Source organism: Mycteria americana, chromosome 6 (genome assembly GCF_035582795.1).
Source record: "Mycteria americana isolate JAX WOST 10 ecotype Jacksonville Zoo and Gardens chromosome 6, USCA_MyAme_1.0, whole genome shotgun sequence".
Classification (NCBI taxonomy): Eukaryota; Metazoa; Chordata; class Aves; order Ciconiiformes; family Ciconiidae; genus Mycteria; species Mycteria americana.
The window spans coordinates 64,342,552-64,368,865 of record NC_134370.1 but is presented as its reverse complement, the minus strand read 5'-3'; the positions used below and the strand labels follow the sequence as shown (position 1 = coordinate 64,368,865).

The 26,314-nt window shown below is 42.3% G+C and overlaps 1 long non-coding RNA gene across 1 annotated transcript; it reads right to left on the bottom strand.

The window, feature by feature from the left end:
- Nucleotides 1-581: 581 nt before the first annotated feature.
- LOC142411023 (uncharacterized) lies at nucleotides 582-24,869 on the bottom strand. The gene is made up of 3 exons (XR_012776084.1): nucleotides 24,621-24,869; nucleotides 23,649-23,714; nucleotides 582-716 (listed from the first exon to the last, which is right to left on the bottom strand). It is a non-coding gene; the product is annotated as an uncharacterized LOC142411023 (long non-coding RNA).
- Between the last annotated feature and the right edge of the window lie 1,445 nt (nucleotides 24,870-26,314).

Here is a 26,314-nt window from a genome sequence, read left to right as displayed (position 1 = left end):
GCTTCAGGTACAGCAGAGAAAGAAGTGAGAAACACGAATAAGCCCAGCTCCTTGTGTTTCCATTTTCACAGAAACACTCCTTGTAATGAGAAAAAAAAAAAAAAAGCCAGGAAACATGCTGAATCATCCAAAATGTTGCATATAATGATTCAGACCTTGCTGAAACGAGATACTCATTTCTCTGTGCCATTTTCATTCTTTCTTACAAATTGCCTGAATCTTGGCCACAGACGGAAGAATTTCTTTCCTTTACTGCAGTTTCTCTTCTGTCAGAGAAGGCACCATAAACCAGTGAATGCTCTCTGTTAGAGTAATCAGAATAAATGGACAAGACATTTATAATAGTTTTGCTGTAATATATGTGGCTGCCTACTAAGATGTTTGCTCTACCCAGAAAATACCCTTGCATGCTGACAGCTTGATGTTTTCTTTTCTTGTCCCAAAGAAAGGACTAAGATTTTGGAGTGCATGGCTTCCAACACAACTCCAGGAAAGGCACACCTTTCCAGAGTAACACTTGTCAAAAAGGGGCTGGTGTTGCAATAAATATAATATCAATGTTTATTTGGTTTTGGGAAAGACGTTGTGGGTTTTTCTTCCCAATGAAAATAACCACAAGCACCAGGATCTGCTTTGTTTTCTTCCATTTTGAGTCCTCAGGTTTTGTTTTCCTTTTTCTTTCTGTTGAGACAGCAAAGAGCACAAACACAGGAACCCTGGAGAAAAAAAAAAAAAGGAAAATATAGATTAAGAAAACTTTAAAAATTACACCTGAGATGAGTCATTTTTCTGAAGTTCGATTTTGATTTTCACGGGGCTTTTTCACTGGAATATCAAAATATATGGGGAAAGAAAGTTAATAATGTTTGGACTATAATAGAATATTGACCTATTTTACCTCTGAGAGAGGGGAGGAATAAATCTAGGAATAAATCTAACTCATAGTACATCCTGTTGCAGTCAGCGCTTTTCCTGCAGCAAATAGGTGGGAAGCAGTGGCCATCATTATCATCATCATCATCATTATTATGATACTTAGAAATGTTAATTGTAGTTATAGTGCATGCCAGAGCGAGCTGTGAAGTGCATTTTCATTTCTCACAAAATATCCTAGAGGTGCAAACTAGACAAAAACATGATTAAGTCTCTTTTGTCTGTATATTTCCATGCTGATTTTAGACATTTTTGAATTTAACTTTTAGAGAAAAATCATCAGTGAGAGCAAGATATGTTTGTGACACAAAAATAATTTTTTAAACTAATTCACTTACAGGAATACCTTTCCGGCTTGATCTAAAGGATGTTCTTGGTGCTCCAGATGGACTCTGGACCAGAGGTGTGCTGTGCAAGGCTTTGTGCTGCGAGATTCAAACATTTAACAGATAAACTGATTCTTTTGTGAACAAACACGTCTGTTAATTGTTTCCTGTGATATAAGGGTAATGGATGTATTAGCAAACTCCAGATTCAATAAAGGAGAAGAGATAAGCTCTTGTTGATAACAGTTTAATTCATGCACACAGAGGATACAGGGGAACAACACATGAATTAAACACCAGGTACTAGAGACCATTTAGGGAAGGATGTGACTGAGGGAAAGAAGTAGGCTTACTGGGAGTAGAAATGGGAACAGACTGGGGGCAGGGAGTCATGTCAACTTGTTGCTTGTAAAGAGCTGGTATCAGAAATTATCCTCCTTTACCACCATATTAAATTAGTAGCTCATTCATTGCATGTGCTCATCTGTGCCACAGATGGGTCCCTTACCCTACCAGGCAGTCATCGACATACATCCAGAAAGGCAAGACTGTTGCAAAGACAGGGAGAAATGAAGTTGCCTTGCCAGAAGCCTTGGGACCACACTGCCAGCAGGGCCAGATCTATAGAGGAAAGACAGAATAGCTCTAGGGATCCAGCCTGGATGGTCTTGCTTTGCCTTGCTCATTTTCAGGTAGGTTGGTGGTTGGTTGGTTGGTTGGGATATGTAGGACACCTCTACAAGAACCATCACCATCTGTGAGTGGCCAGTGCATGAGTTACCCTGTACTTCTCACCTACTGCAAACACCGAGATTGAAGAGGCTTTGCCAGCCCAGCAGGAATAAAACAATGGGCAGCAGGGAGGGAGGAAAGACTTCAAAAGATGAAGAGATGCTATTACATCTTGCCATGGTCATGTATATATGTAACATATCACTGTCACACTTATATTTTACGTCATTGCAGATGATGAAGGGTTTTCTTGGGAAAATGAGCAGAGAGGAGACTGGTACAGAAAGGAGTCTGAAAACAAAGATGCTTCCATGGTCTGGTAGTACACTAAGAGAAGAGGAACCAAGTATCCAGGATTTTGTCATGAACAGAGTTTATTAGGGCAGAATTGCTCAAAGTGCTGCCTGAGGAGAGATGGTTTACTGAGCTGTGGTTAAGATGTATGAGTGTCCAAGCTCTCCCTCCATTTGGCTCTCTAGAATCAACATTAATGTCTCCTAACACAAAGAGACATGAAGATCTTAATGTATGGCCCATAGGACAGGGTCGTAACATCTGTCGCAGCCAATGCCTTGGCTGCTTTGCCATTCTGTACTGTGAGCAAGTAACCTTTTCTTCCCCCCCGGCCCTCTGAACCTGTTTCCCAGATTTACTCGGCATTCTTTTTCCTCCTCTGAAACTTTGAATTCAAACCTGGGGAAGTTCACACCACACTGTCTCTTGAACTTTTAATCCAGTATCATCACATTATGGGTTTTCTTGTACACTGGGGTGTTTGTGATAATTGAATGAACTTAACCTCAGTCAGTTTTGATTTCATGTCAGCTAAAAGACTCGGCAGGCCTTCATGAATCAGGCTTCCTTCTTCTCCTCCACTTTTTTCAAAGTCCCTTCTGACAAAACCAAGGACCCTTGGGCAATATTTCCTATTTATTTCACTGTCTGAAGCTAATTTGAACAGATGCACTGAGAATGACAAAAGTTAAACAGCCTGAAAAATAGGTTTCCAGCCCTAGAGGCAAAAGTTTAAACTACTTTTTTTTTTTAAGGTTTTTTTTTTCTTCTTCTCTCAAAACAGCTTGAGAAAACCCTGCTGCTGAGCTAATGGTTAATTTAGAAATTGCTGCATTCTCTTTAACCAGGTTTAAAGTGATGGGTTTGTGTTTCAGATACAACAAAACAACTAGGACATGAAGTAATTGTGCATCACTGTCGGGTATCAACAGTCAAAGAAGGTGAAACCATTTGTAAAATGCTTCTATTTTCCAGGGCTGATGTACCCTGTAAGCCATTTTATTCTTTCGTAACTGCTCGCCTTAAAGCTCACTCAGCAGTTCAGGCAATTCACATGCAATGAGAGCTCTGATCCCGCTGCTTTCTTGAAGATCTCATGGTACTTTCTGAAGAGTTGCCTCCCAAGTCAAATTCTCCCTCTCCATCCAACTCTCCTTTCCTGATTTTGCCTCTCTGTCTAAGGCACAGATCTGATTTGCTTCTGTGCTGGAGTTAACCAGAAGTGCTTCACTCTGGAGACAGCTGCATTACAGCAAGGGGCTACTTTGTTCCTATGCAAATCATCAGAACAAGAAATGAGTAAAGCTAAAATATCTTTGAACATGCATTACGCTATTAAAAATGAACTAAAACCTCATCATAATTTGGAAAAAAACTTTTATGAGGGATTAAACCCACCCATTCTTTTTTACTAAAATAACAGTGGGTCACTATTGCATCCTTGCAAAAACTTAGGCAAGGGCCTAGGCGATCACCTAAAAATCTCTGATTTTTTTCACCCTGTGTTTTATGGTGTTTTCACCTATCCAAGTATAAGCATATACAGCACCACATGATTTACGAGAGCTACCAAATGTCACACAAATACCACTAACAGCCCTGAATACAGCTAAAAATTACTTTGCCATCCAGTGCGTTGAAACATGTTTATACAAAATGCGTATAAAAATTGTCAAAGAATATAAAGATGTACAAAAAATAAAGTCTGCTCACAGGATACCGAGAAAAGTTAGACAGGTCTAAAATCATCAAATGTTTGCAATTACTAATTTACCCAGTTCTACTCCTAACCACCAGCAAGTGGGTAGTGAGAGTCCATCAACCACTTTGTTTTCTTTTGGTTGTTTTGTTTGGCTTTTATTCTAATTAAAGACATCCAGAAATGTTCAGGGGTTTATTGGTCTTCAGAATATAATTAGAGATCAGATCTAATAATGTTACTCATTCGAGGAGATAAAGGGATAGCGCTGTTAAAAAACCACAGCCATTCAGGAAATGCACTGATAAATTAAAACATTTATGTTATATATGTGTTGTATCCACACGCACATACATAAGTGTGTATGTGTATAAGAACATTTGAATATTGAATATTAAAATGAATATTTCTCCTTTAGCTTTGTAATGTGCTGTTGCAATGCTTCAGAGCTGAGCCGTAAGCAACGAAGAAGCAGGCGGCAGTAGCTAGCTCGTGTTTCTGCTTATGCCAAGGCTATGGCTTGTCCCCGTGCCCACTGTGAGCAGTCCCTGGAGGAGCTGCGTGTGATACGCTCGTGAGTAATTGCAGTCAGTATCTCTGAACGATCAGCCAGTAAAGACCACAATGCATGGCATAGATCAAGTGTCAGCGACTGCCGAGGTACCTGGGTAGCACCACTGCAATTATTCCTGTATTTGGTCCTTTCCAGCCACTCAGAACTCACAGGACTTGTTCAAACTTTTTGGAGGTTAAAAGAGACTGGACTCAACCTGCTGTTCTGAAAGGTAGACCTTCCCCCAGGGACACTGAAGTCCTACTCCCATCAGCAGCAGCAAAGATGATGCAGAGCAGCTCTGTTTGGCTCCTGCTCTGAACCAGCCTTTGAAGCCCAGCTCCTCTTCACTGATGACAGAGCATTCATTTTCAATCTCTCTCCAGTTGTGGGCCTCTTGGGCTTCTGTAATGGCCTCATGGAGGACGTATAGCAACATAAGTCTGTCAATAATAGACTTGTTTTTCTTAGTTACATTCCACGTGCCTTGTCCGAGTAGCTCCTGGACTCCCAGCACCAGCAATGTGAAAATCACTGCTGCGGAGGCTCAGGTTGACCTTTGTAGATCCTCCTCTGGAGAGTGGACACTGTGTCTCAGTGCTGAATCAGCATCTGTCAACTCGACAGGTTTGATTAGACCTGACAGGAGATCCTGTATTATTCCTATCAGTAAATGCTAGAGACAAGCCCATACAGCCTTCACGCATTTTGCTCCATTTCTTATTTTCTTCATCCCTTACATCGTTCTGCTCTCACTTCATTCATATTGTAGCTGCGCTCTTTCACTGCAAGCAAAGGAAAACATGTTCAGTAGAAAAAAGACCTGTTCTGCTAGTTAGGTACTATCTGCTACAGGGTAGTTTTGTTCCTTATGCCTGAGCTAGTGCTTCTATAGCTAAATATCTGACAAGAGCATCACAGGAGAAACACTGAGGCCACCAAGCTTCAGGTCACTCCTGCTGCTTCAGCACGAAGCTGTGCCTAAGCCAGGTGGCTGGAGCTGGTGAAGTGAAATTTGGGGCCTCAGAACGAATCCTGAAGCATTATCTCATCTGAAGTCCCGATGACTGGGTAAATGCCTTTCAAACCAAAGCAGCCTAGCAAATGTGAACACTTCACCTCCCTGATAGGAAATCAATGCCTACTTTTAGTATTCAGCTTCCAGACTAGATTTTCCCTCTCCCTTTTTCCAAGCCAAGTCCCTGTTCTTCAGGCAGCTGCCTTCTGCTTTCCCAGAAGAGTTCAAGGAAGGGCTGGAGTGAAGGGAAATGATCATCGACGTTTGTGTCACAGTGAGCAGATGCAGGTTAATGACAGATTGGTGACAGCCCTCACATGGCAGGTTCCTGCCTGCACTGTCAACTTGTAGCATATGAAAGAGATGCTGTTTATGGCACTCGCAGGTCAGCTTTGCAATTTAAAACACTTTGTGATACTGTTTTCAAAATCTTCACACTCAGTGCCAAGTGAAAAGCAAGCGGGGAATCAAACATTAAACGTCTGCAAGGCTCATGACAGCAACGTCTGTGCCAAAGAAATCTGGCGTGTCTGAACTGCTCATCCTGAGAAGGGTTTTTTTTCCCCCTTTCTCCCCCACGCTCTATCTTTCTTTTCTTCTCAGCTTCTCACCACATCCTGAGGTTTGAGTCACTGTGGGTTGTACTTTTATCAACAATGAAACAGAGACACCTTTCACAGCTGCTGAGCTGGTTTCTTGCTTGGAATTTGGCTTTATAAAGGCCAGTTGTTTGCTTTTGGAGAGTTCACGCACATGTGTACACAGCCTCAGACTTGCACACAAAGAATCGTCCGTTTGCTCGTGCTCCGTAGCAAAACAGCACAGCCGTACACCGCTGAATCTGTCATCAGAGGCAATTGCTGCTGTCCTGTCACCTGGGAGCCATGAGGTGATGCCACACAAATATATATAAATATATATATAATTGCTGTGTGATGCCACACAGCAAAATAAAAAATGTATAATAATAAGAAAGAAACAATGGATGATGAGCCTTCCCAGGATGCCAGATACACTGTGAAGCAACAACAGCATCAAGATTAATGTTACTGATTTGGGATCCTTACAAGGAAAATTCTTTTTAGAGCTGCAAAGTCTTTTTAGAGCTGCATTTGCGGCTTCTCATTTCAACAAAGTTTCTCATCCTGCTGCATTCCCCAGTCACAGGGAAATGTTATTACCTGGGCTGGACCAACGGGTGGGGCGAGCGGCTCTTCCAGAAGCACACCCTGCTACTGCCCCACACAGCAGCCCCTTCCCACGTGTGCCGATACCTCTCAAAAGTAGCCTGTTTCTGGGGCATTAGAAAACTCGATTAACTTTCCTTCTGGGTGTCCCTTCTCCCCCCCGCATCGCAACCCCAGCACGCTGTTTTTCATTTTCACGCTGCCTCTGCACTTCCTGATGCCCTCTCGTACTGCAAATGATGAACTCCAGCGAGAAAGGCTCTTCTGATGGTATTTCCTGCCTGTCCAACAACAGGAAGCATCAGAAACTTCGTGAGAAAACCGTTTCTCATGAAACTGCTAGGTTAATAAGCTGGGCCCAGATGGCTTGGATAGGTTTGGAGAGCATTCACGCTAGTATCTGAGCGTTAGGATCTTCACCTGAACTTTTGATCCTGTTGAGGTTTGGCTATCTCTTTCAGGTTCCACGTAAACTTTGACGCTGTCTACCATGCTTTCTCTGGCCAAATGCGTTTCACGAGGAGGGTTAATTATACTTTCTGATCAGCTTAGGGTGTGCACGGTGCTTTGAGCTGCTCTAGTTGCATAAGGATACTCTCTCAAGGCATTGCTTCTTGTAGTTTGCTCTGACTTGTGGGATTTTAGGTAACACATATCCTGACAAGTGGGGATCTGTGCAAGTATGTTGATAAATCCCTTCGCTAATCCCTTTGACATGAGCAACTGTTCATTCAAAACTCTTCCAAGTAAACAAAGTGAAAATTTTCTCCTTCAGTGTGTTTCAGTCATCTAAAACTGGGAAAATGAATTATATTGTGTGGTTTAGTTCACCCATCAAGAAAATTGAACAGGAAACAGTTGAATCAAAGAGTGAACGTCGTCCAAACTTGTTAATGAATATTGGAGGAAAAGACTTGAAAGAGTCTAGGTTCACTTCCCAAATAATTCACAAATCACAAAAGGAGCTTGGAAAAGCAGTGGGTTCCCGTTGAATTTAGCATCTACCCTTAACAATAAACACATGCTTAAATCCACGTAAGACAAGTGAGACTAAAAAGTGCTAAGCTGGGACACTATCATGGAACATTTTCAGGTGTTTTCAACCCTGGAATTTTTTCCCTGCATCCTGCAGATGCTACCAGAATTCCCCAAGGCAGCCGAGGGCATTTGGGTATTCATTTCTGCATGTCAAAATTTCCCCATAGGCTTTGCAAAACTTGAACCAGCTCTGCTTTGTATTTGTCTGAATGACAATGTTAGCTACTGATTTCTCTTGGAGATGGTATAGTTCCAAAAATCAAAGGTTCAATTTTGTTGTAGTGGTAAATGGAAATAAAAGACAGGCAAACTACCAATTTCCTGCCTGAAATGAAAGTAGCTACCGAGGTGCAATAAAAAAAGTCAAAGATTCAAACTGCGTTATCCAGCAGAGCTTCTCAGGACATACCTGAAAGTGTCTCTTCACTTTATTTTTCTCATCTATTCCCAGGTAGACCAGACTTTCTTTACTGTGATGTGTTGGCAGCAAATAACATTTCATGAGACAGATACAGTCTGCAATGTCCTGTCTGCTGTTCTTATTAACAATTTTTCCCCCTCATCTATGTCTGTTTCATCTGAAACAAACAGTCTACATGTCAGATGTTCATTATATTGATGATGTCCCACTGACAACCAATTTATTTTCCTGCCTGCACCTCCAAGAATTGTATTAGTAATGATGTCTATCTGCTCTAGAGATGCTTTGTAAAAACTGATGGTCTGCCATGAGGATACTTAATTACATCTTCTTAAAGGAACACAATTAAGTTTGCAGGTAAAAAATTGCTCTGGGGTTAAAAATGTATTTTCAAATTAGTTTTCCTGGTGGGGAGGATGTTTAATTTTCATTTCGGTAGCCAAACTGGAGAATTGATCTGCGAGATCTGGTAAGATGAGTGCTCTCAAAAGCAGAGATGATGCCCATCAGAGATGTCTGTCAACCTTTAGCCAATGTGATATTTGGTGGTAAAACAACATACACATATGACACACAAAATGCTCATCCTGGACATGCATGTGTGTTTGTCACTGAAAATATAAGTACATGGCATTCCCAGCTTGCACGAGCCTCTGTGGCACACTTGGCCGTCTCATAATAGGGGTGCAGGGCTTGGGGCACCACCGACATTTGGATCCTTTGCCCAGAAAGGGGCAGGGTGAGGATACGTTGGCCGGGCAGCGACCGACTCATTCATGCAAGCCAGCAGAAAGTCTTTTGGTTCTCCTGAATCCTCCATGGGAAGCAAGGGGCTTTCATCTGTGGTTTCCAAACTGTCCTGACTCTGGTAAAAGTTAGACTTTCTGCAACAGCTTTGTTTGACTCCTTCTTGGGGTCATTTATCCTTTCAGCTCAGACTGCTCCAATGTCTTCCACATCACCTCTGACATATTTAGTTTCCACAATAACTATAACTTATTTATCCTTTTTAGCTGAGCAATTCCTTTCTGAAAGCAAATCACTTTTTCATAGCATTTTGGAAACGAACCCAAAAACACACCTGAAAAGAATGTCATGAAAATTCATGTAGCAATACTTCCCTGCAATACAAAACATAACTCATTTAACATGCAGATCTCTTCAAATGCTAGAAACCACCTGCTTCCCAAAGCACACAATTCTGTAATCCAGACCAGAAAATAAAGTGGCTACATGCATACACACACACACACACACACACACACACACACACACACACACATATAAATCCTTATCCAAGTCTATTTTAGCAAGTCAGAAACCAGAAACTGTTGATGTGAAAAGGACATAAAGAAGAAACTCCTTTGTGTACTACTAATTTAAAAATAGTCTATCATAGTTATTTCCAGAATATGTCAGCATATAATTTAAAACAAATGTTTTGGATGAAAACGGAGCTTTTCAAATTACTTGTGGCAAATAATATTTATAATAATATTGATTTTATTTATGATCTTTTCACTCCTGTTTTCTGCTAAGCCACTCATTACTAGAACATATTTACTATAGAGTTTGGACAAGCAATTGCCAGTCTGTTGTCTTTTTGCGAATTGTACAGTATGATATTTTGTTAGATGCTTTTAATAATAATGATTATACTGGTTGGCTCAATCGCACGCTAATATTTCTGTTTCTTGACTGGAGATCCTGAAGGGCTTAAAACTAAAAAAAAGACAAATGGTAAATTATAATAAATGCACTTCCAGGTGCAAACATTCGGTTGAAAACAATGAGTTTAATGAGTTTAATGCGTTGCAACTCATTAAAAAAAATACTGCAGAAATTGGGCAAGTATTAATCACAATGTGACCAAAATCTTCATGCTGACTGAAGTTTCCAGCCTATTCATGGGACCATTTGTGAACCAGGTTTTAAGTACTATAACTCCGCCAGCTGACCGAACAACCAAAAAAAGCCTGTTCTGGAAAAAAGCTAGATGAGACATTCGAGCTGGGCCATGTTTGGGAACGCTCGGAATATTCTTTGCCTTCCTGGTTCTCATGGCTGCAGACCCCTCTCCCCGGGAGATGCTGCTGCTTAGGCCACTCTCTTCCCAGGTTAAAAGTTTCCTCACCAAGCTGGTCACCCCAGAGCACCAGATCCGATAGATCTTATCCATTGAGAAAAAGCCATACTCCAGCGCTACGGATTTTCCATGCACGTACAAGAGATTAAATCAAACCTCCAGATACAAAAAAACCTTCTGTTCTTTAGCAAAGTTTGGATCAGGGTTTAGATCCAAACTCCACGGCTCAGGATCATTGCCAATTCTGTCGTGTCATTCCATCCTTCTTTCTGGACACGATCAATAGCGGCCGTGCCAGTAGAAATGAGTGTTAGAAGCTGTTTTTAGAATTCTGCAAATTTGTGTGAAAGCAAAAAGGAGCAAGAATCCTCAAACTGAAGCCTCACTTCACAAAATTTCCATCTCCATTCTGCAGACTTGGGGTTTGGACAAGGTTCAGTTTTAAGGTGCTTAGCACACAACTCACCGCCTAATGACTGCCGCACCGGCCAAGACCTGGTTTTGCTCTGTTTCAGCACAGTTTAAACTCATCACTGAAATCAATGGATGAACTTGAGATTTCACCATAGTAACATGCAAGAAAAATTTAAGGGCCCTGGGAATTTGCTCCTTTTGCTAGATTTTGAACGCTTTAGTCTAATTCTTTGCTACATTGTATTGACCCTAGCACTAAACCTCTTGAAATCGATGGATGGACCAGCTTTGATGAGCTCTGCATTCAGCCTATTCTGAGAAAAGCATCAATCCTTCATATTACAAGAGGAATGAAAGTGCGTGGGTAGGTATGCCTGTGAGAAAAATGTTTAGAATTATTCTTGTTCTCTTACTCATTTCAAACATTAACCACAGAATTCATGCACTCTTTATAAGCAAACTATCTATGAGACTTTCATATGAATGAGCCATAAATATTGCATTCAGTCATGTTCCTGCCACATTATTAATAGGTATTCTGTTTACACCCACCAGATTTGATAGAAAACATTGCCTGCTCTGTCAGAAATACACAAGAACTAGCTGGCACCCATGAAATAAATGCTGCTTAATGTAAATTGCTTCAGAGCTAGACTTACAAAATGTTTATTCAAGGCCTTGCAACAATCTGTTTGGATACACCACAGCTAGGGAACACGTCAGCTACAATGCTGCCGAGCAGAGGTTCCAGTTAAATCATTTTAATGGTAATATAAGCCATGCTGCAAAGAACCCCTTGCAGAGACTGCACGCCATGCCGTGTTTAAGAAAAGTTGATTTGTTATTTATTTTTCTTTAAGGTGGGCTGATAAACTGAGGCTTTTGCTGGACACCCTCAGCGGAACCACATGGAGCCTTTTGGCCACAGTGCATCCCTTGGAGTGAAAAGCTGGGTGGAAATGGCTGGAGACACCCCCCCAAACACCTCCCCACCGTAGTGCCTCCACCTGCATTCAACACTTTACCAGTTTGTCTACAAATTAATTTTAAAGGTCTTTGGGGATTAAAAGAAATAAAAAATCGCTATATGATACTAAATTATCTGTTTATCTTGGGGTTTGCAAACCACAAACTTTTGTGGGCACCAGGACTGAAAAGTCACCTTCCCATATACAAACCAGTAACAGGCTTTTCCACCTGAGCATCATACAAGGAATATCACAACTGAATGACAACCTACACGTAAGTTTTCTATTCTCCAGTAGCAGCAACATCTAGGGCACAGCCTTATTATTGTCGTTTATTTGTTTGCTTGGAGGCAGTCTCCCAAGGATCTAATCAAATAGCCCATTAGAGAGTCTGCACACAGCGAAGAGATCCTGACTCAAGGCACTCGCAGCCGGGTGCTGCCCAGGAGACAACCAGGTGACGCAAGGCAGTGGTGACAGGAACCCGATGTCCCCACCAGACCGTGATGAGTGGTGGAATTGATGGGTGACTGGTGTCGTGGCACGCCGGTTGCCAGTCACAGCTAGAGCGAGCTGTTGGTGAGGTGCAAAGGGGAAAAGCACTGATCTGTAATGAGCCCTGACTACACCGTGGGAGAGATCATAGGGTTTTTTCTTTGTTTCTAAGCTTGACTCAGCACAGAGCAGGTGCAGAGCTGGCAGCCAGGAGCAGCAAAGCCTAGAAAATGTTGAGCTGAGCAAGGAGAAAATGATGGTGACCTGCCATATAATTGCTCTGTGGATAATCTTTCCTCCCCAAAGATCCTGCGGTGCTGTCTTGCAGGCAAGCGCTCTCTTCAGTCACTCACAAACCGAGTTTATAGGATTGGAGAGGTTCATGGAAATCAGTGCAGCTTCCAAATCTTAGGTAGCAGTATTACCTATGATGGCCTACCCCGTTCCGTGCAGCTATCAGACATATGGTTGCTACTGGGCTAGAGCCACATCTATCTCACCTGGTTTTGGTCTGATCTCCTGATTTTTCTAATCCCCACTGCCTTTAACTCATTGTCTCCTGTTAAACTGATGGACAGGCTTGGCAACCACACCTTCTTAAAAAAGAGAATTAAAAAAGCAACGTCTTGCCAGGAAGATTTGAGACATGTATGTCCATGCATCTGGAATGTAGCAAACCATGAAACACCTGTGTCTCCTTAAAGCTCCGCTTCAACCAGCCTGAGGGTGCATGAAGACAGTGCTGCAAAGGACCACTCAATTGCCCTGTAGGTAACGTACCAATGTTGAAGGAAGAACATTTTTAAAAGGCTAGATCACTCTGCTCCTTAAGCTGCCTTGTATTCTCCCTGTAAATCTGGCCACACTCACCATGACTGATCTAAAATATTCCATTTTTAATTAGTTCCAGGCTCACAAATGTGATTGCTACATCTGCACGACATAGCAGTGCCAAATCAAAGTCTGAGGCTGATGAACGAGCACTGCACAGTTTAAAGACCTGTTGAAGGAGAAAATAGGGCTACTCTGCTATTGGAAATGCCTTTTGGAAAGTTTGGAACAGCCAGGTCTCCACCTTGATCTCGCAACCCCATTAAAAATGAGCGACTGGGGGATATTCTTCAATTTCTCCCAGATTAAAAAAGCAGCTCTCAGAAATAATCCAAATTCATAAATGCTGTGCTGTTCCGAAGATGTCTCTCTGCAGAGATACTACCAGTAATTGTATCGGGAGGCTGGGGAATACCTTAATTCACTGAAGTCACGTTCTGAAGCGGCCACTGACTGCGTCAGGGTCTGGGTTACTTTTTCACTGAGGGCATCCCGCGACACAGGGGTGGAACAACCATCCCGTTTACTCCCAGGTGACATGCTGAATTTCCTTTGCTCCCTTTGGCACAGTAAATCTCTACCTTCAGTGTCCTCTTTTGGTAGTATCTAACTTGATGCTGTTTCTTTTTCTCTGTTAGACCCATAAACTGTTAATAAGGGTGAGACCTAAATGCTGATAGGAGGCATGTTGTCCTGATACCTGGGTGCAAACTTTTCTCCATAAATACAAGTCCCTTTACCATGGTGTTCTGTTAAGCAGCCACTTGAAATGCAAGACACTTAAGGAGGAAGTTAAAGAATTCCTTGAGAAATGATCTTATAAGACAATAACATGAGAAAGAATGCATCACTAATAATAAAGCATACAAGCGCAACTGATAGACAGAGAGACAGATAGACTGAGAGATAGTCGTGAGTATTATTCTGTGGAATTTTATGCCAACTGAAACTAAAGTTTTTGTGGTTCACAGAAATCATTGCTGTCCCTAATTAGATGTCATGACTAAGCCATCATAAGTCTGTGCATATGCTATTCTTTTTTTTTTTTTTTTACTTTTGTAAATGTTTTGTGTTACTCTTTTACTCTCTTGAGAGCAAGGCTGAAACTCTCTCACAAGGACTAGGAGGTTAAATCTAAACCATTACAAACTGTGGCTTACATAAATCTAACCATATGCACTTTTGGAATGTCTCATATTTTAAACTACAGGTCTGTGTGTAACTGTTCTTGCTTTCAAGTCTCACATCCAAGAAAATACAACTCTGGATGTCTCTCTGCTCTAATAAGATCTCTCGTGCAAGGATACTAGCACCTGGCTTCCCATTGCATCAAAGCTGATCACAAAATCATTTTGCTCGCAACAGCTTACAGCTCCCCTGGCTGTGGGCTGCTTACAAAGAGGTGCTGAGGTGGAGCATGAGACTGGAGGTTGAGTTCCTGAGGGCGAATTGTCTAGAGGCAAAGTGCCTTTGCTTTCCCAAAGACCGAGTCTCTGGCTAGCTGGAAAGCAAGCCTGCTGTCTGTTTCTGCCTTGCCCTGTCAGGATTAGCAGTACCTACCTGGGATCTGCAGTGTTGACCATGGCTGTCAATTAAAACTAAACACATTTCAGCGTGGCTGCCAGCCAAAAGCACAGAACCTGCCAAATAGTAAACACAGAAGATCTGTCTAGTTTCAAAACAATTGTGCCACCTCTGCGAGAAGAGTGTGCTTATAATTCCACTGTAATCCAAGGGCTGCCTGCGCCAATTCCTAGTTGATAGATGAGGTCTTCAAAAGGAGCCATCCAGAGCTCGGTCTGCCTGCTATCAGATCGTCTTTCTTCAATTTGAGGATCTCCAGAAATTTTTATTTTGTTATAACCTTTCCCAAAATGCACCTGATTCATAGCAGAGTCTTTGCTCAGTAGAGAAATGAGGACACTAAAATGCATCAGACACAAATAAAACCAAAGGGCTTGGTCAAAGACCACAACAAGTGGATTTAGATTTCTAGCATGGGTATCTATTTTTGATATTCCATTAAAGAATCAATTAAGCTTGTGCAATTAATTAATAAGGGAAATTCTTTCTGGTAAAACTGCTACTGGAGGCAAAACTTTCCCGTAAACTGTATTCTGAAGTGCACATGACAATCATCACATGGTGGTTCAAACTAACAAAAAGGAGTATCGACTATAAAAATACTCCTCTGCAATTTCTAAACTGGAAATGGAAATGGATAGTCAGAGAAAGAAATATGTCTGAAATAACAGTGATGACTGAGAAAGATCTCAGAAGATGGAAATACATTAAGTTTTGCCTGAAAGTTCTGGGGCATTTTGACCTTCCAGAGAGAATGTCTCAAAGCTACTTGTGCTTGTGGCAGCAGCAAAGAAATGAGGCTCAAGGAAAATCCACTCATCCCACCTCCATGGGCCTCTGATCCAAAACTTGGCTCTGATCCTTTGGAACTTGGATGCAAACAGTTCCTATTGCCTGAACTATTCAAGAGCAATAGGAGATACATAAGAAGAGATCACAGGTGCAATGAGGAATGGTAACAACCGTACAAGCTGCCCAAAAGGTGGTATGTAAGCAGGCTTGCACAAAGAGCTGGGGACATACTAAGACGAGCGGAGACTTACTTCCTGGCATCACAAAGGCCAGACCTTGGAGTGCTGTAGAGTTCTTATTTTGGTTTGTAAATCATCCTTAAAACCTACAACAGAGGAAATATGTCTTTAATTTTATATTTAAAATGGAAAGCAAACAAAGATGCCAGAGCACATTCTATTGTGTTAAACTGAACTTGGTAAAGCCTATGACAGCCATGTTTTCTTTTGCCAGAGATATCCACTTGCCTTTTCAATTAGGCTTAGGTTCAGTCCAGAAACACGATGATGCTGGGCCTAAATAGGGCTCACATGTTCCAGCTTTCACCATTATTGCCTCAAATCTCAACTGCGAAGATCTGACAACATGATGGGACAGGCAGACCAAGGAAAAGAAATATGGAGACACTAATAACTAAATACTCTACTTCAATCCCTGCCTTTCATTCTGAAAGCCCCTAAAGCACATTACAAATTGGGTTCTTTAGCTCCCCAAACCATTTAATTCACCGATGAAATAAAACCAGCTCAAGAGGTGGGATAGGGAGGAAGGCAGAGGAAGAGGCAGATGTTTAACATCAGCCCAACAAAATAATTTTAAATCAGGAAAAAGAAAAGAAAACTAACAAACCCAAAGACTTATTTATGTAAAGAGCAGATACTAGGACTCTCACCTCTTTACTTTGAGTTTTCTATAATGCAGGTAACGGTTCCAAGATTCATAATTTACAAAGTTTTCAAAGTGTTTTGGCAGCCCATAGGAAGTAAAATATTACACATGACTGGCAGGTCTTCACTGAATGCTCCTCTGCCCATCCAGGAAAGATCGGGACTGGCTTGCTGCAACAGCTTTTCTTCAGGGAAGTACTGTAATATAAACTCTCAATCTAGGCATCATCAAGGTATAGCAGGATGCCATAGTCACCCTGACTTCTCTTATTTTCTGAGTGGGAATAGCATCATTAAGGAGGGAATACTGTCAGAATCAGTAGCGTAAAATATTTTTCTATCTCTACATATCTGTATAGCAACAATTTCTTTACTGTGAAGGTGCTTGCCATCTGTTCTTCCATTTGAGCATGATGGGCAGCAGTGGCATGGTATTTTTGGCAACAAACAGAAAAACAGGTTGGCTGTCTCTGGACTTGCCTACCTTCTCTCGGCAGCAGCCTCAAACGCTGTTTTGTTTTGACACGTGTTTCCAATAAAAACACAAGGTTCGTATTGACAAGAGGAATGCTGGACCAGACCACTGGCATTTCAGAGCAGCCACAAATCCTGCTTTCTCTGAGCCCCCAAGGGTCAATTCCACGCAGCAAGAATCCCCACTCTCTAATTATTCACGTTCTTCCACAACCAGCCTCATTAGCTACTGTCAGCTGAGGCTGATTTTTTCAATTATCTAAAGAGACATTGTCAACTCAACTATGCTCTATTTACATACATAAAATCAATAATCTCTTTCCCATTACCTCTGCTATGTCTGCTTTAAACACTGCTCTGAAGTTTGGATATGGGCAGTGGAGGTTTTCTTCTTTACAGTAAATACCCCAGAGAGGTGCTCTGGTGGCCCATGTGAGGGCTGGGCTACTAAGACATGTGAATGAAAACAAAGTGTTGCCACTGGGATACGTTGCTGGAATGTCCTTAGTTTCATGGCTTAGCTAGAAGGTCAAAGATTTATTTTATTTATTTATTTATTCCTCAGAGCTGCCATCTAAGCGTTTGTGATCTAGAAAATGTTTTGCTCCTGACTTAGAAAGGGGCTATTCCTGGAATCTAGCAAGGGATGGAAGATAGTCTAAGTGAGGGAAATTGTTCCAAGAACCATGGTTCCTGGCTCCCCGTTATAATGCCAAGTGATCGGGCATTAAAGAATCAAAGTCCCAGTCTGTGTTTCTCCACCACTTCCTCTTAGAAATCAGTGAGGATCAGGAAAGGCTATGAGGGTCCCTTGCAGTTCATCCATTTAGAGGAGGTATGTACAAGGTCCACACGGTCTGGGAAGGCATCATGCCCTTTTGTACCCTCAGGTTGAGAAGAGAGGAATCCCAGCTTGCTCCCTCTAGGCATCTCTTCAGGTACACAAAAATGGCCCTTGCAAACCCTCTAGCAGGAATTACAATGCCATGAGCTGGATTTTCCTCCGCGTGTCCAGAGACCATCATCAAAGGCATTAAGAAGAAATGCAGCCTGCGTGAGCTAAATGTCGCCAAGAATCCCACAAAATCCTAGCAGAATAACTGGGAAAAGGGCATTGGCTCCTACTCATCTCTTGCAGGGGCAAGAGAGACATTTGTAGCGAGTTGCCTTTATTCGTCGATCCCAAAGAAATGATCCATGTGTTAAGAATCATGTCTACATAGAGAACAAGGAGTATGGCCAGGATGACTGATACCATGGGCCGTTTCCTCCCGCCTTCCAAACAAGTAAAATAAGTATGTTGTGGAGTTTATTTTTTAAAATAAATTCGACTCAGATTCCCAAAAGCAATCAAAGGAAAACAATCATAAAAACCAGAGAAAAAACCCACTCCTGAGACACACTGGTATTACACGCCATGAATTACCATGTCTTCACATTTCATCTCACACTGGCACAGCGATAATAGAAGCCCGAACAAATTTCTTGAACCAGCAAGTCAGGCTCTCAGGAGAACACTTCAGATCATTTGTTGTCCTTCTGCTTTGATGTACTCTACAATCTCACATGAAATTAGGCTTCGGTGGGAACGGCCCGTCTCAATGTACCAAAGGCAATGGGCTCCCCTTCTAGGAAGCTAATCAAAACCATCCAGTGTCAGCAGAGGGAAGGCAAAAGCAAAGAACGAGCAAATAACTAAATAAATACAATTGCTACTCCTTAAATAACCTTGTCACTGAAACACAGAAGTACAGAGATAACTCGATCCTTCTTCTGAGCAAACACACTGTGCATATTTAACTTGACAGGTTTTTAAAGACCCATATTCCATAGCTTTCCATATTGTCCTCAGCAGGACACAACTAACAGTCTGGAAAATAATGTCTTCTCTAACTTCCCTGCTCCCTCCCCTACTTTTTTTTTTCTTGTAATCATCCATATTATTAATAGGAGGCAGCTGGTTCCCATTAATGTTGGGAAAAGTGGTCTATCTCAGGAATTATGGTTTAAATTGGCTTGTAGTCTGGGGGAATTAGCCATCTGCACCTGGCCTAACATGGATATTTTCAGCCATACTAATCATAAACAGGGCTTTGTTCTAGTTGTGTCCACTTGGGTCTCTCACTCTGTCTTTTTTTCCCCTTAGAGAGTGGAAAAAAAAAAGGGGGGGAGAAAACAAAAAGAATCCCATTAACCCTTTCACAGAATTAATCAAAACTTAACTGTTTTGTTAGTGTCCTATGTTTTATTTTGTGTTTGTAACTAAGCACATCATTTAAGTTTGAATGAGGCCCAGCACAAGTCCTGTAGTTTTTCAGAGGCTGAACAAAATTGGCAAGAGGAAGAGCCAGTTGTTTGGCAAGACAGCTGTGATTTAGCAATATCTTCATGACGTCCACATGAAGCGTAATACCATGTGGGCAGGAAGGGCCACGCACCAGAATAAAGCTGGAGAGAGGGAAGGTTGCAGTACATAAAGCAAAAACACCAGGACATTGCAAATTGCTCTGAAGAATATTCTATAATGTAACGGGAATGTAGGTTTTGGGGTAGTTTTTTTCCCCCCTCCCGTCTTACGTCCATGTTTGGCAAAATGATTATGTTTATCTAGCACTTTTGGGCTGAGATAAGAAAAATGGATTCAAAGGTGAGTGAAAATAAATTACATCATCAGGTCAGATGACTGCTTTCTTTGTCTCGCAGACTTGGCAGTGCAGGTATAAGCTCTATCCCATCCCTTAACTCTGTAGGGAATCCATCCGCAACTGCAGCTATAGGAATAACTAGTTTATTCTACAGAAGAGCCTACTCAAATCTTTGACCGGCTTTTTTTTTTTTTTTTTTCTTAACAGCTGGATCTTTATAGAGATTTGTGAAAGACTGGACTTTCTTTCCTTCCACATCAATCTTCCTGCCTTAGTAATTATAAATTGACAGTGTTAATGTGTTTAAAAACTGTATAGGCAAAGTCTGGGAGAATAGGTTCATCAGTGGCTGTTAAATACAATGATCTGGACACGATTTTTGGCTTGAAAGTCACTGGACTACTGCACACTGGAACCTGTAAGGCTCTGCCAAGGGACTGCTCAGTCTGCTCATGTCCAAATCTCCTATTCTCCCTACAGACAGGATATTGCATTAGCCATGACGCTATAGATGTTCGTACATACACAGTTATGAGGGGTTGTCTTGCAAGCAAAAATACACACTTTAATCTGAGAGTCACAGCTTCATCTGTATTTTTTTTCCCCAAACAAAGCCAGCTCCACTGGCCACTTTTTGTGGTGCAGCATCCCTCCTCCACCCAGATTTACCCTTGGGCTAGTGCACTGAGGTGCCCAATCCAATCTTGAGCCAACAGTCTCTCCAGTCCCGTCTCTATCAAATGCCAGCCTACAGGTCCTGGTAATGTACGTCTCAAGCACAAGGAGCCGGAGAGCTCCTTACAGCCCCCTTATGCTCCCACCTGGCTGAGTAGCTGGGTCTAACGGGCTTGTTTGCTTGCTCACTCATTTTGCAGGATCCATCTGAGACAAGAAGCAGAAATACTGACCTCTCATGCAAGAGCCTGTTGCCACGCTAATTGCAGCTTCTCTGGGATCAGGAAGTGCCAAAATCTCAGAAAGCAGCTTGGATTGGCCTTCCAGGCCAATTCAGAGTCTCAAGAGGCCCAGATAGTTTGGATAACCTACAGTCAAGCATTACAATTTATGGGAGCTTATCCAAACCAAACTCTGAATCAAGTCACTCACCCATCAGTAACCGAAACACCTCTCAGAACAAGGTGTGCTGCCAAGTACTAGCAACCAGCTATGAGGTGGGGCCAGGCAGCATGGTGATGGGGTAGAGTCAGCTAGAGATGGACTTCTGGAGCCAGGACTTGGAGGGCAGGGAAGGTCCAATCGCCCTTGTATTCAAACATGAGCAAACGGGTGGCAGCAGAAGGGAACGGAGCATAATGGAGGTAGTTTTTATAAGCAACTCTGTGAACCCAGTTTAGCTGCCCCCGCACAGATGTAAATCAGAAGGAACTGGTTCATGAGAGCAGGGAAGAGTACTGAAGCCACAAAGGGGAAAGCTGTAAACTACATCCAAAAGAAGGTCAGTGTAGGTCCCAGGGGGTTGCAGCTGAACGTCTGTGCCCCATCCTCTGCTGAACGGCTCTACGTGAGCACCTGCCTGCACGTAGGGTTTAGTAAAAGGGGATGAAAGGGAGGAGGTGGGGGCAGAAAGTTATACTTAATCTTGGTGACCTCTTAAGACTTTATTGAGACAGCCACAAATTTCTGGAAATGAGATTTCCCACCTCTTCAGGGAGCAGGATTTAGGTATAGAAGCCAGAATAACGAATGTTGCACAAGTGTATATTAAAAACAAAAGAATAGCAATGACACAACTCCAATAACTGAGAGAAAAGGCACCTGCAATCCACAGATGTGTCTGTATTGGAGCTGTGTACAGCGTCCATGATTCAGACACAGTATCTCAAGGCAAATACAAACCGAAAGCAAGAGCTCCCCGGTGACTTGCTCCTTTGCCTGACTTCACTCACAACAAACCAGTCCATGACTTCCACCTGCTCTTAGTCTGTCTCTCTTCCTAATTGACAGCCTCAGAGCTAATCTACCAGTGCCTCGTACACTGCAAACCTCCTCTCCATCTGTACGCTGGCTGGACAGTTATACTTACTTCTTCTCCATGACAGTACAGATCACAAAGTCCAGAGCAAAAAGTGCAAAAGCCAGAGACAAAGTCTCCTGGCTGAAGAGGCGCAGCTGTGGAACAAACTTGCAGAGGAAATGAGACAAATCCAGTTAGAGCACCTTTGGGAAACCATGAAAAACATTCCTCTTTTCCATCATAAGCAGGATGACATTCACAGCATCACCATCCCTCCACATCTGAAGGAAAGAGATCTTTTTAACCATAAAGACGACAAGAACCAAAGATATCCCAACCTTGCTTTTGCCGACCTTTTTTTTTTTCTCATGAGAAACACTCAGATATTATATCGCTGTGATAACCAGAAGGATAAACCATCAGGAAGCTCAGTATAACAACAAGGAAAATACTGACGGGAAATATTTCAGGAGGTTGTGGAGCTGCACAGATCCTTAAACCTGTAGGGGAGATGAAGTGAGACTAGAGAGTGTACAGACAAGGGAACAACTTGGGAAGATTAATTTCTCTATCATCATAGCCGTGTAAAGAGCCCATGGGTTTAATGCACTACATGAGGATTCGCAGAAAGGCGGAACAGTAACCTGTGCTAAGGGCAGCACTAATACGGTGTGATCTGGAGTGGATCACAGGTCCTTGCTACAGGCCTTTTTCTGCCTGAGCCCTGCTTCTGATCTCAGCACTGCGCTCCAGGTTTTTTCCAAGCATGATATGTTCCCTCTGGGCCCAAAGAAACTCAAACCTAGCCCCTTAGGCTTGTTTCTTCTCAAGAGTAAAAACCCTAAGACTCATGTTCATAATGCTCTTACCCTTCCCATCCTCCCCAGTTCAAAAGATGAATATCTTGCTAGGCATCTCAGAAATCACCACTGCTTTTGGCTTTTTTTTTTTCCCCCAAAGCTTTACTGGCTGTCTTGGCACTGGTTGCAATTGTTTATATAGCTGTAACCAAATTAAAATCCTGTTGCCATTAGCAATCCTGCCTAGCTCCCTGTGTACCCCTTCTTCTAGATGCCAGCAGTGCTCTCCTTCTTTTCCCCTGTGAAGTTACCTCTCAGGAACACGCTTTCTCAAATAAGGTTTCCAGTCTTGCAGGCACTAAAAGGGGTGCCAGACTCATGAGTATCCACCAAGCCAGGGTTCCTGGGTGAGGCTAATTTGACCATGGGACATGTACTTATTTCTGTTCTTCCTTCTTGATCCTCACTGTCTTTATAGGGAAACTGAGCTGATAAATTCAGTCTTCTTCCAGATGCCGTAGCTAGCTGAAGGGCTCTATGCAGCCACCGAGCCCTGGGCAGGGCTATCACCCTGGTGAAGAAACCCTGAAGAAGAACTTGCTTTGTAAGAGTGAAAGCAGAAAAGACGGATAGGTGCTGAGCAGCACCTGGAATTGAAAGCCTATGAAATCTGTTAGTTGCATACATATAGGGTCAGAAGACCTGTGCAATTCCTGAGCATTCCTGAGCTTATGGGAGCAAACCACAAAGCCTTAAATGTCAGACTGGTAAGAAGGAGGTAAAATGTGGCAGGGATTTGACTGGGGCAAGTACTCTAAGGAAATAGGAAATAAACGGCTGACCTCGAGACTGAGTGTGTATGGTATAGCCCAGATGATGAAGCAGAGATTTTAAATGAGTTTTAGTGGAGATGGAGATGAAGAAAGGATGAAAGAGAAATGAAAGAAAGGAAATCCACATACAGATGGGCTAGCAGGGTTTTTACTTTTGGTTGAGGTTTTTCATTTTGCTCCCTCTGTTCAGGAAAATCTTGAAACCAATGGGTAATAAGCTGACGAATTAATGAAGCCCAACATTTATTCTCCATTGTGACAAGAATAGCTTGGTTTCAAAGCAAAAAGCAGATGGGCCACAGCTCGGTAGCAATCAGAGGCTGCCACAGAGAAATTAACCCACCGAAATTAAGGTGGAGAAATCAAGAGCCCGGAGGAGAAAGCTCTTATGTGCACATTTAAGGATAGGAAAAAAATAGCTATAGGGACTGGGAACACAATTTATAGCTTTTGAGTGCTACATCTCCTTCCAGTTTTCCCTACGTGTTGCTCTCAGGTTGTCACCATCACCCAACAGCTATTTAATAATCTACCTGTGACAAATGTATTTGTTTCCATCTCATTCCTGCATTGCTGTGCACATCCCCATCACAAATAATCCTTATTGGTGCATTTCAAAATCAAATGTCCTGGAACACCCTGGATCTTGGAGACCGAGCTTACCCTCTGATCATTGTTGGTGCTTCAAGAAGAGGACTTCATGTCTCCAGCCTCATCATGCGAGGGCCTCTGAAAATCAGAAGTTTAACACGCTGCAGCAAAAATGCAATCTTGTAGCAAAATAAACAGAAGAAAAAGCTCCTAATAGCACAAAGACCTAATTCAGGGAGTAGATTTCATTATGGGAATAGCACGTGTCTGTCTTACAGACCTTCAAGTATCCCACACGCTTTGCTTATTTCAGAACCTGATTCCATGAAACGAAACACTGCAGGATAATCATATTTATTTGTTTGGTTTCCCACTTTGTTCAGTTATCCCAGCTTAAATCTAAGCCAAATGTTACACTAAAAAAGCCCCATGGATACACATGTTTTTTGATTTACTAACAGGACTAAGAAAATAGGTTACAACAGCCAAGACCAGAGGTCCTCATTTGTAACCATTTATCCTCATGTAGTTAAAGGTCACCCACAAATTATAGACTGTGGGTTCTAGCACCATTTTATATATATAAATATACATGTATATTTACAACCGCTACATACTTATTTTCCACAGTGTGGTGCCCAACGTTTCTGCTACAGCCTGAAATGGAGCTGCCGCACCGGAGGGCTGACTGGTGCTATATTTAACACGGAGAAGCTTTTTTCATTGGGTGGAAGTGGGATGGGAGGAGGAGGAGAGGTGACATGGTAAAGTCAGTTGTGCCTGAGACACCCAAGGTAACTGTTGTGGTTCGTGAGCTAAACGGCTGCTGGTGTCCCAGATGAAATAGAGAAACAAACCTAGAAATCCAGCCCATTAAGAAACCACTCACCAAAACAGAAAAAACCCCACCCTGATTTGCAACTATTCCGATCTTTTTTTAAATGAAGGAGAAATTGGAATTGCAAGCGGAAGCGCTAAACATCAGAATGTCTAAATAAAAACGAGATTTGTGAAGAACTATAAATTTGAGGGAATATTACTTACATCCTCATTTATGATGCTTTAGGCATGAGCCTTTCAACATTTCTCTGTAGCTCCTGCCATTAGAAAAACTGAAAACCTGCATTCTCAGGAAAATACATGACTCTGTGAATCAACACTTTAAGAAAAACTGCAAATACTGTGGGACTAGCACTAGAACTGTGAAAGTGGGCAATAAGCCTGTATAAATTGATTACCCAGCAAGTTTATATGGTTGGTGAAATTATTAAGCAGTAATTTGTAGTCACCTACAAAAAAAAGAGATATCAGGTTAAGCAGATGGTGTGTTACCGTGCAGTGAACGCTTATGCAAGTGAGATGTAGTCTCTAGATTATTTATAACTTGCTATTGGAAATTAGACTTCAAAGCTGACCATGCTTTGAGTGAGGGTTGGTCTAGATGACCTCTAGAGGTCTCTTCCAGCCTGAAATACTCTGCGATTTTAAGATTTTGGCATGTATCTCTCTTCAAGTGGGGGAAAAAAATAAAATATGTTTTTCAAAATGCACAAAGGAGGCAATCCTGGTTGAAAAGTGAGAGGTGAGGAAAAAAAAGGAGGTTTTTATGTTTGGGGTTTAAATGGTATCCTCCCTGCAAAATACTTTTTTGAAGTTTTGACATTTTCCAAGCAGTTCTTCACCGAAATTATACAGCCCCTTGAGCTCTATGTTGCTAGGTGAGGTTTATTGCAGGGTTGCTCGCTGTTGTAAGGGACTGCACGTACCCTGCACTATTAGAGCTTGCTGCAGTAGGTACAGACTGCCGCCGTCTCCCTTTGAACTCCTCCAGCTCCTTCTCTAGTCTGCTAGTTTTATTTCTGCTTAGACCTTTCATGAAAAGTCACAGCAAACGTCCTAAGTCCCTAAGAGTAATTTAGGTTTTCTTGCAGAACCAAGTGCCCTGATTACTCTCTTCAGGAAGAGTAACTGGAGAAAATACCAAACCTTGTGTTTCTTACAAAAGAAGCAGATTTGTCTCCTTTAAAAACCATCCTTCATATTCCAGCTTTAAACAGACATTTCTCACTTTGCTTTTTCCTTGCTCTCCCCCTCCATCCCTGTGCAAGCACAACAGCCCCAAGACAGCTGAGAGGAGAAGGTCAGAGAGCAGCTCAGCAGTTCTGTGGGAGCATGGACAGCCCCATGCCACGGCCGCTGTGGGCACGTGCCACTGCCTGTGCCGCTGCCTGCGCTGCCTGCGGACTCAGCGGGCAGCCTCGCGTGGGCAGCCTGAGCGCTGTGCGAATCCAGGGGGTAAAGGGGTAAATATATGGCACTCCACCCAAAGGTGGGAAATCCAAGTACGGCACGCACAGGGCAAATAGAGAAGAAACCCAGCCCCACTTCCCTAGCTTTCTGCTCCCTTAGAGGATCGCACAAGTACAAAACCATGAAAACAATAACCCCAGCTGCAAAGGCAATGAAGCAATTTGTAAGGGAGATGACATTTTTAATGGGAAACACTTGCTGGAGGAGAACAAAAGGCCCTGTTTGGTCAGAGAGATGCTCTTGATACTCTTCTGAAGTGCATGAAAAAGTAATTTCATTTAAGCGTCATACACAGCTGAATTTCCTGAGGCTCCAGATGTTGTCCTGTGCAGATGCTGAACAAATGTAACTCTGTCCTGATGAAATGAAATGAAAAAAGCAAGCCTTCCTAAACCAAAACCCATGCACCAGACTACTTCACATCTTAA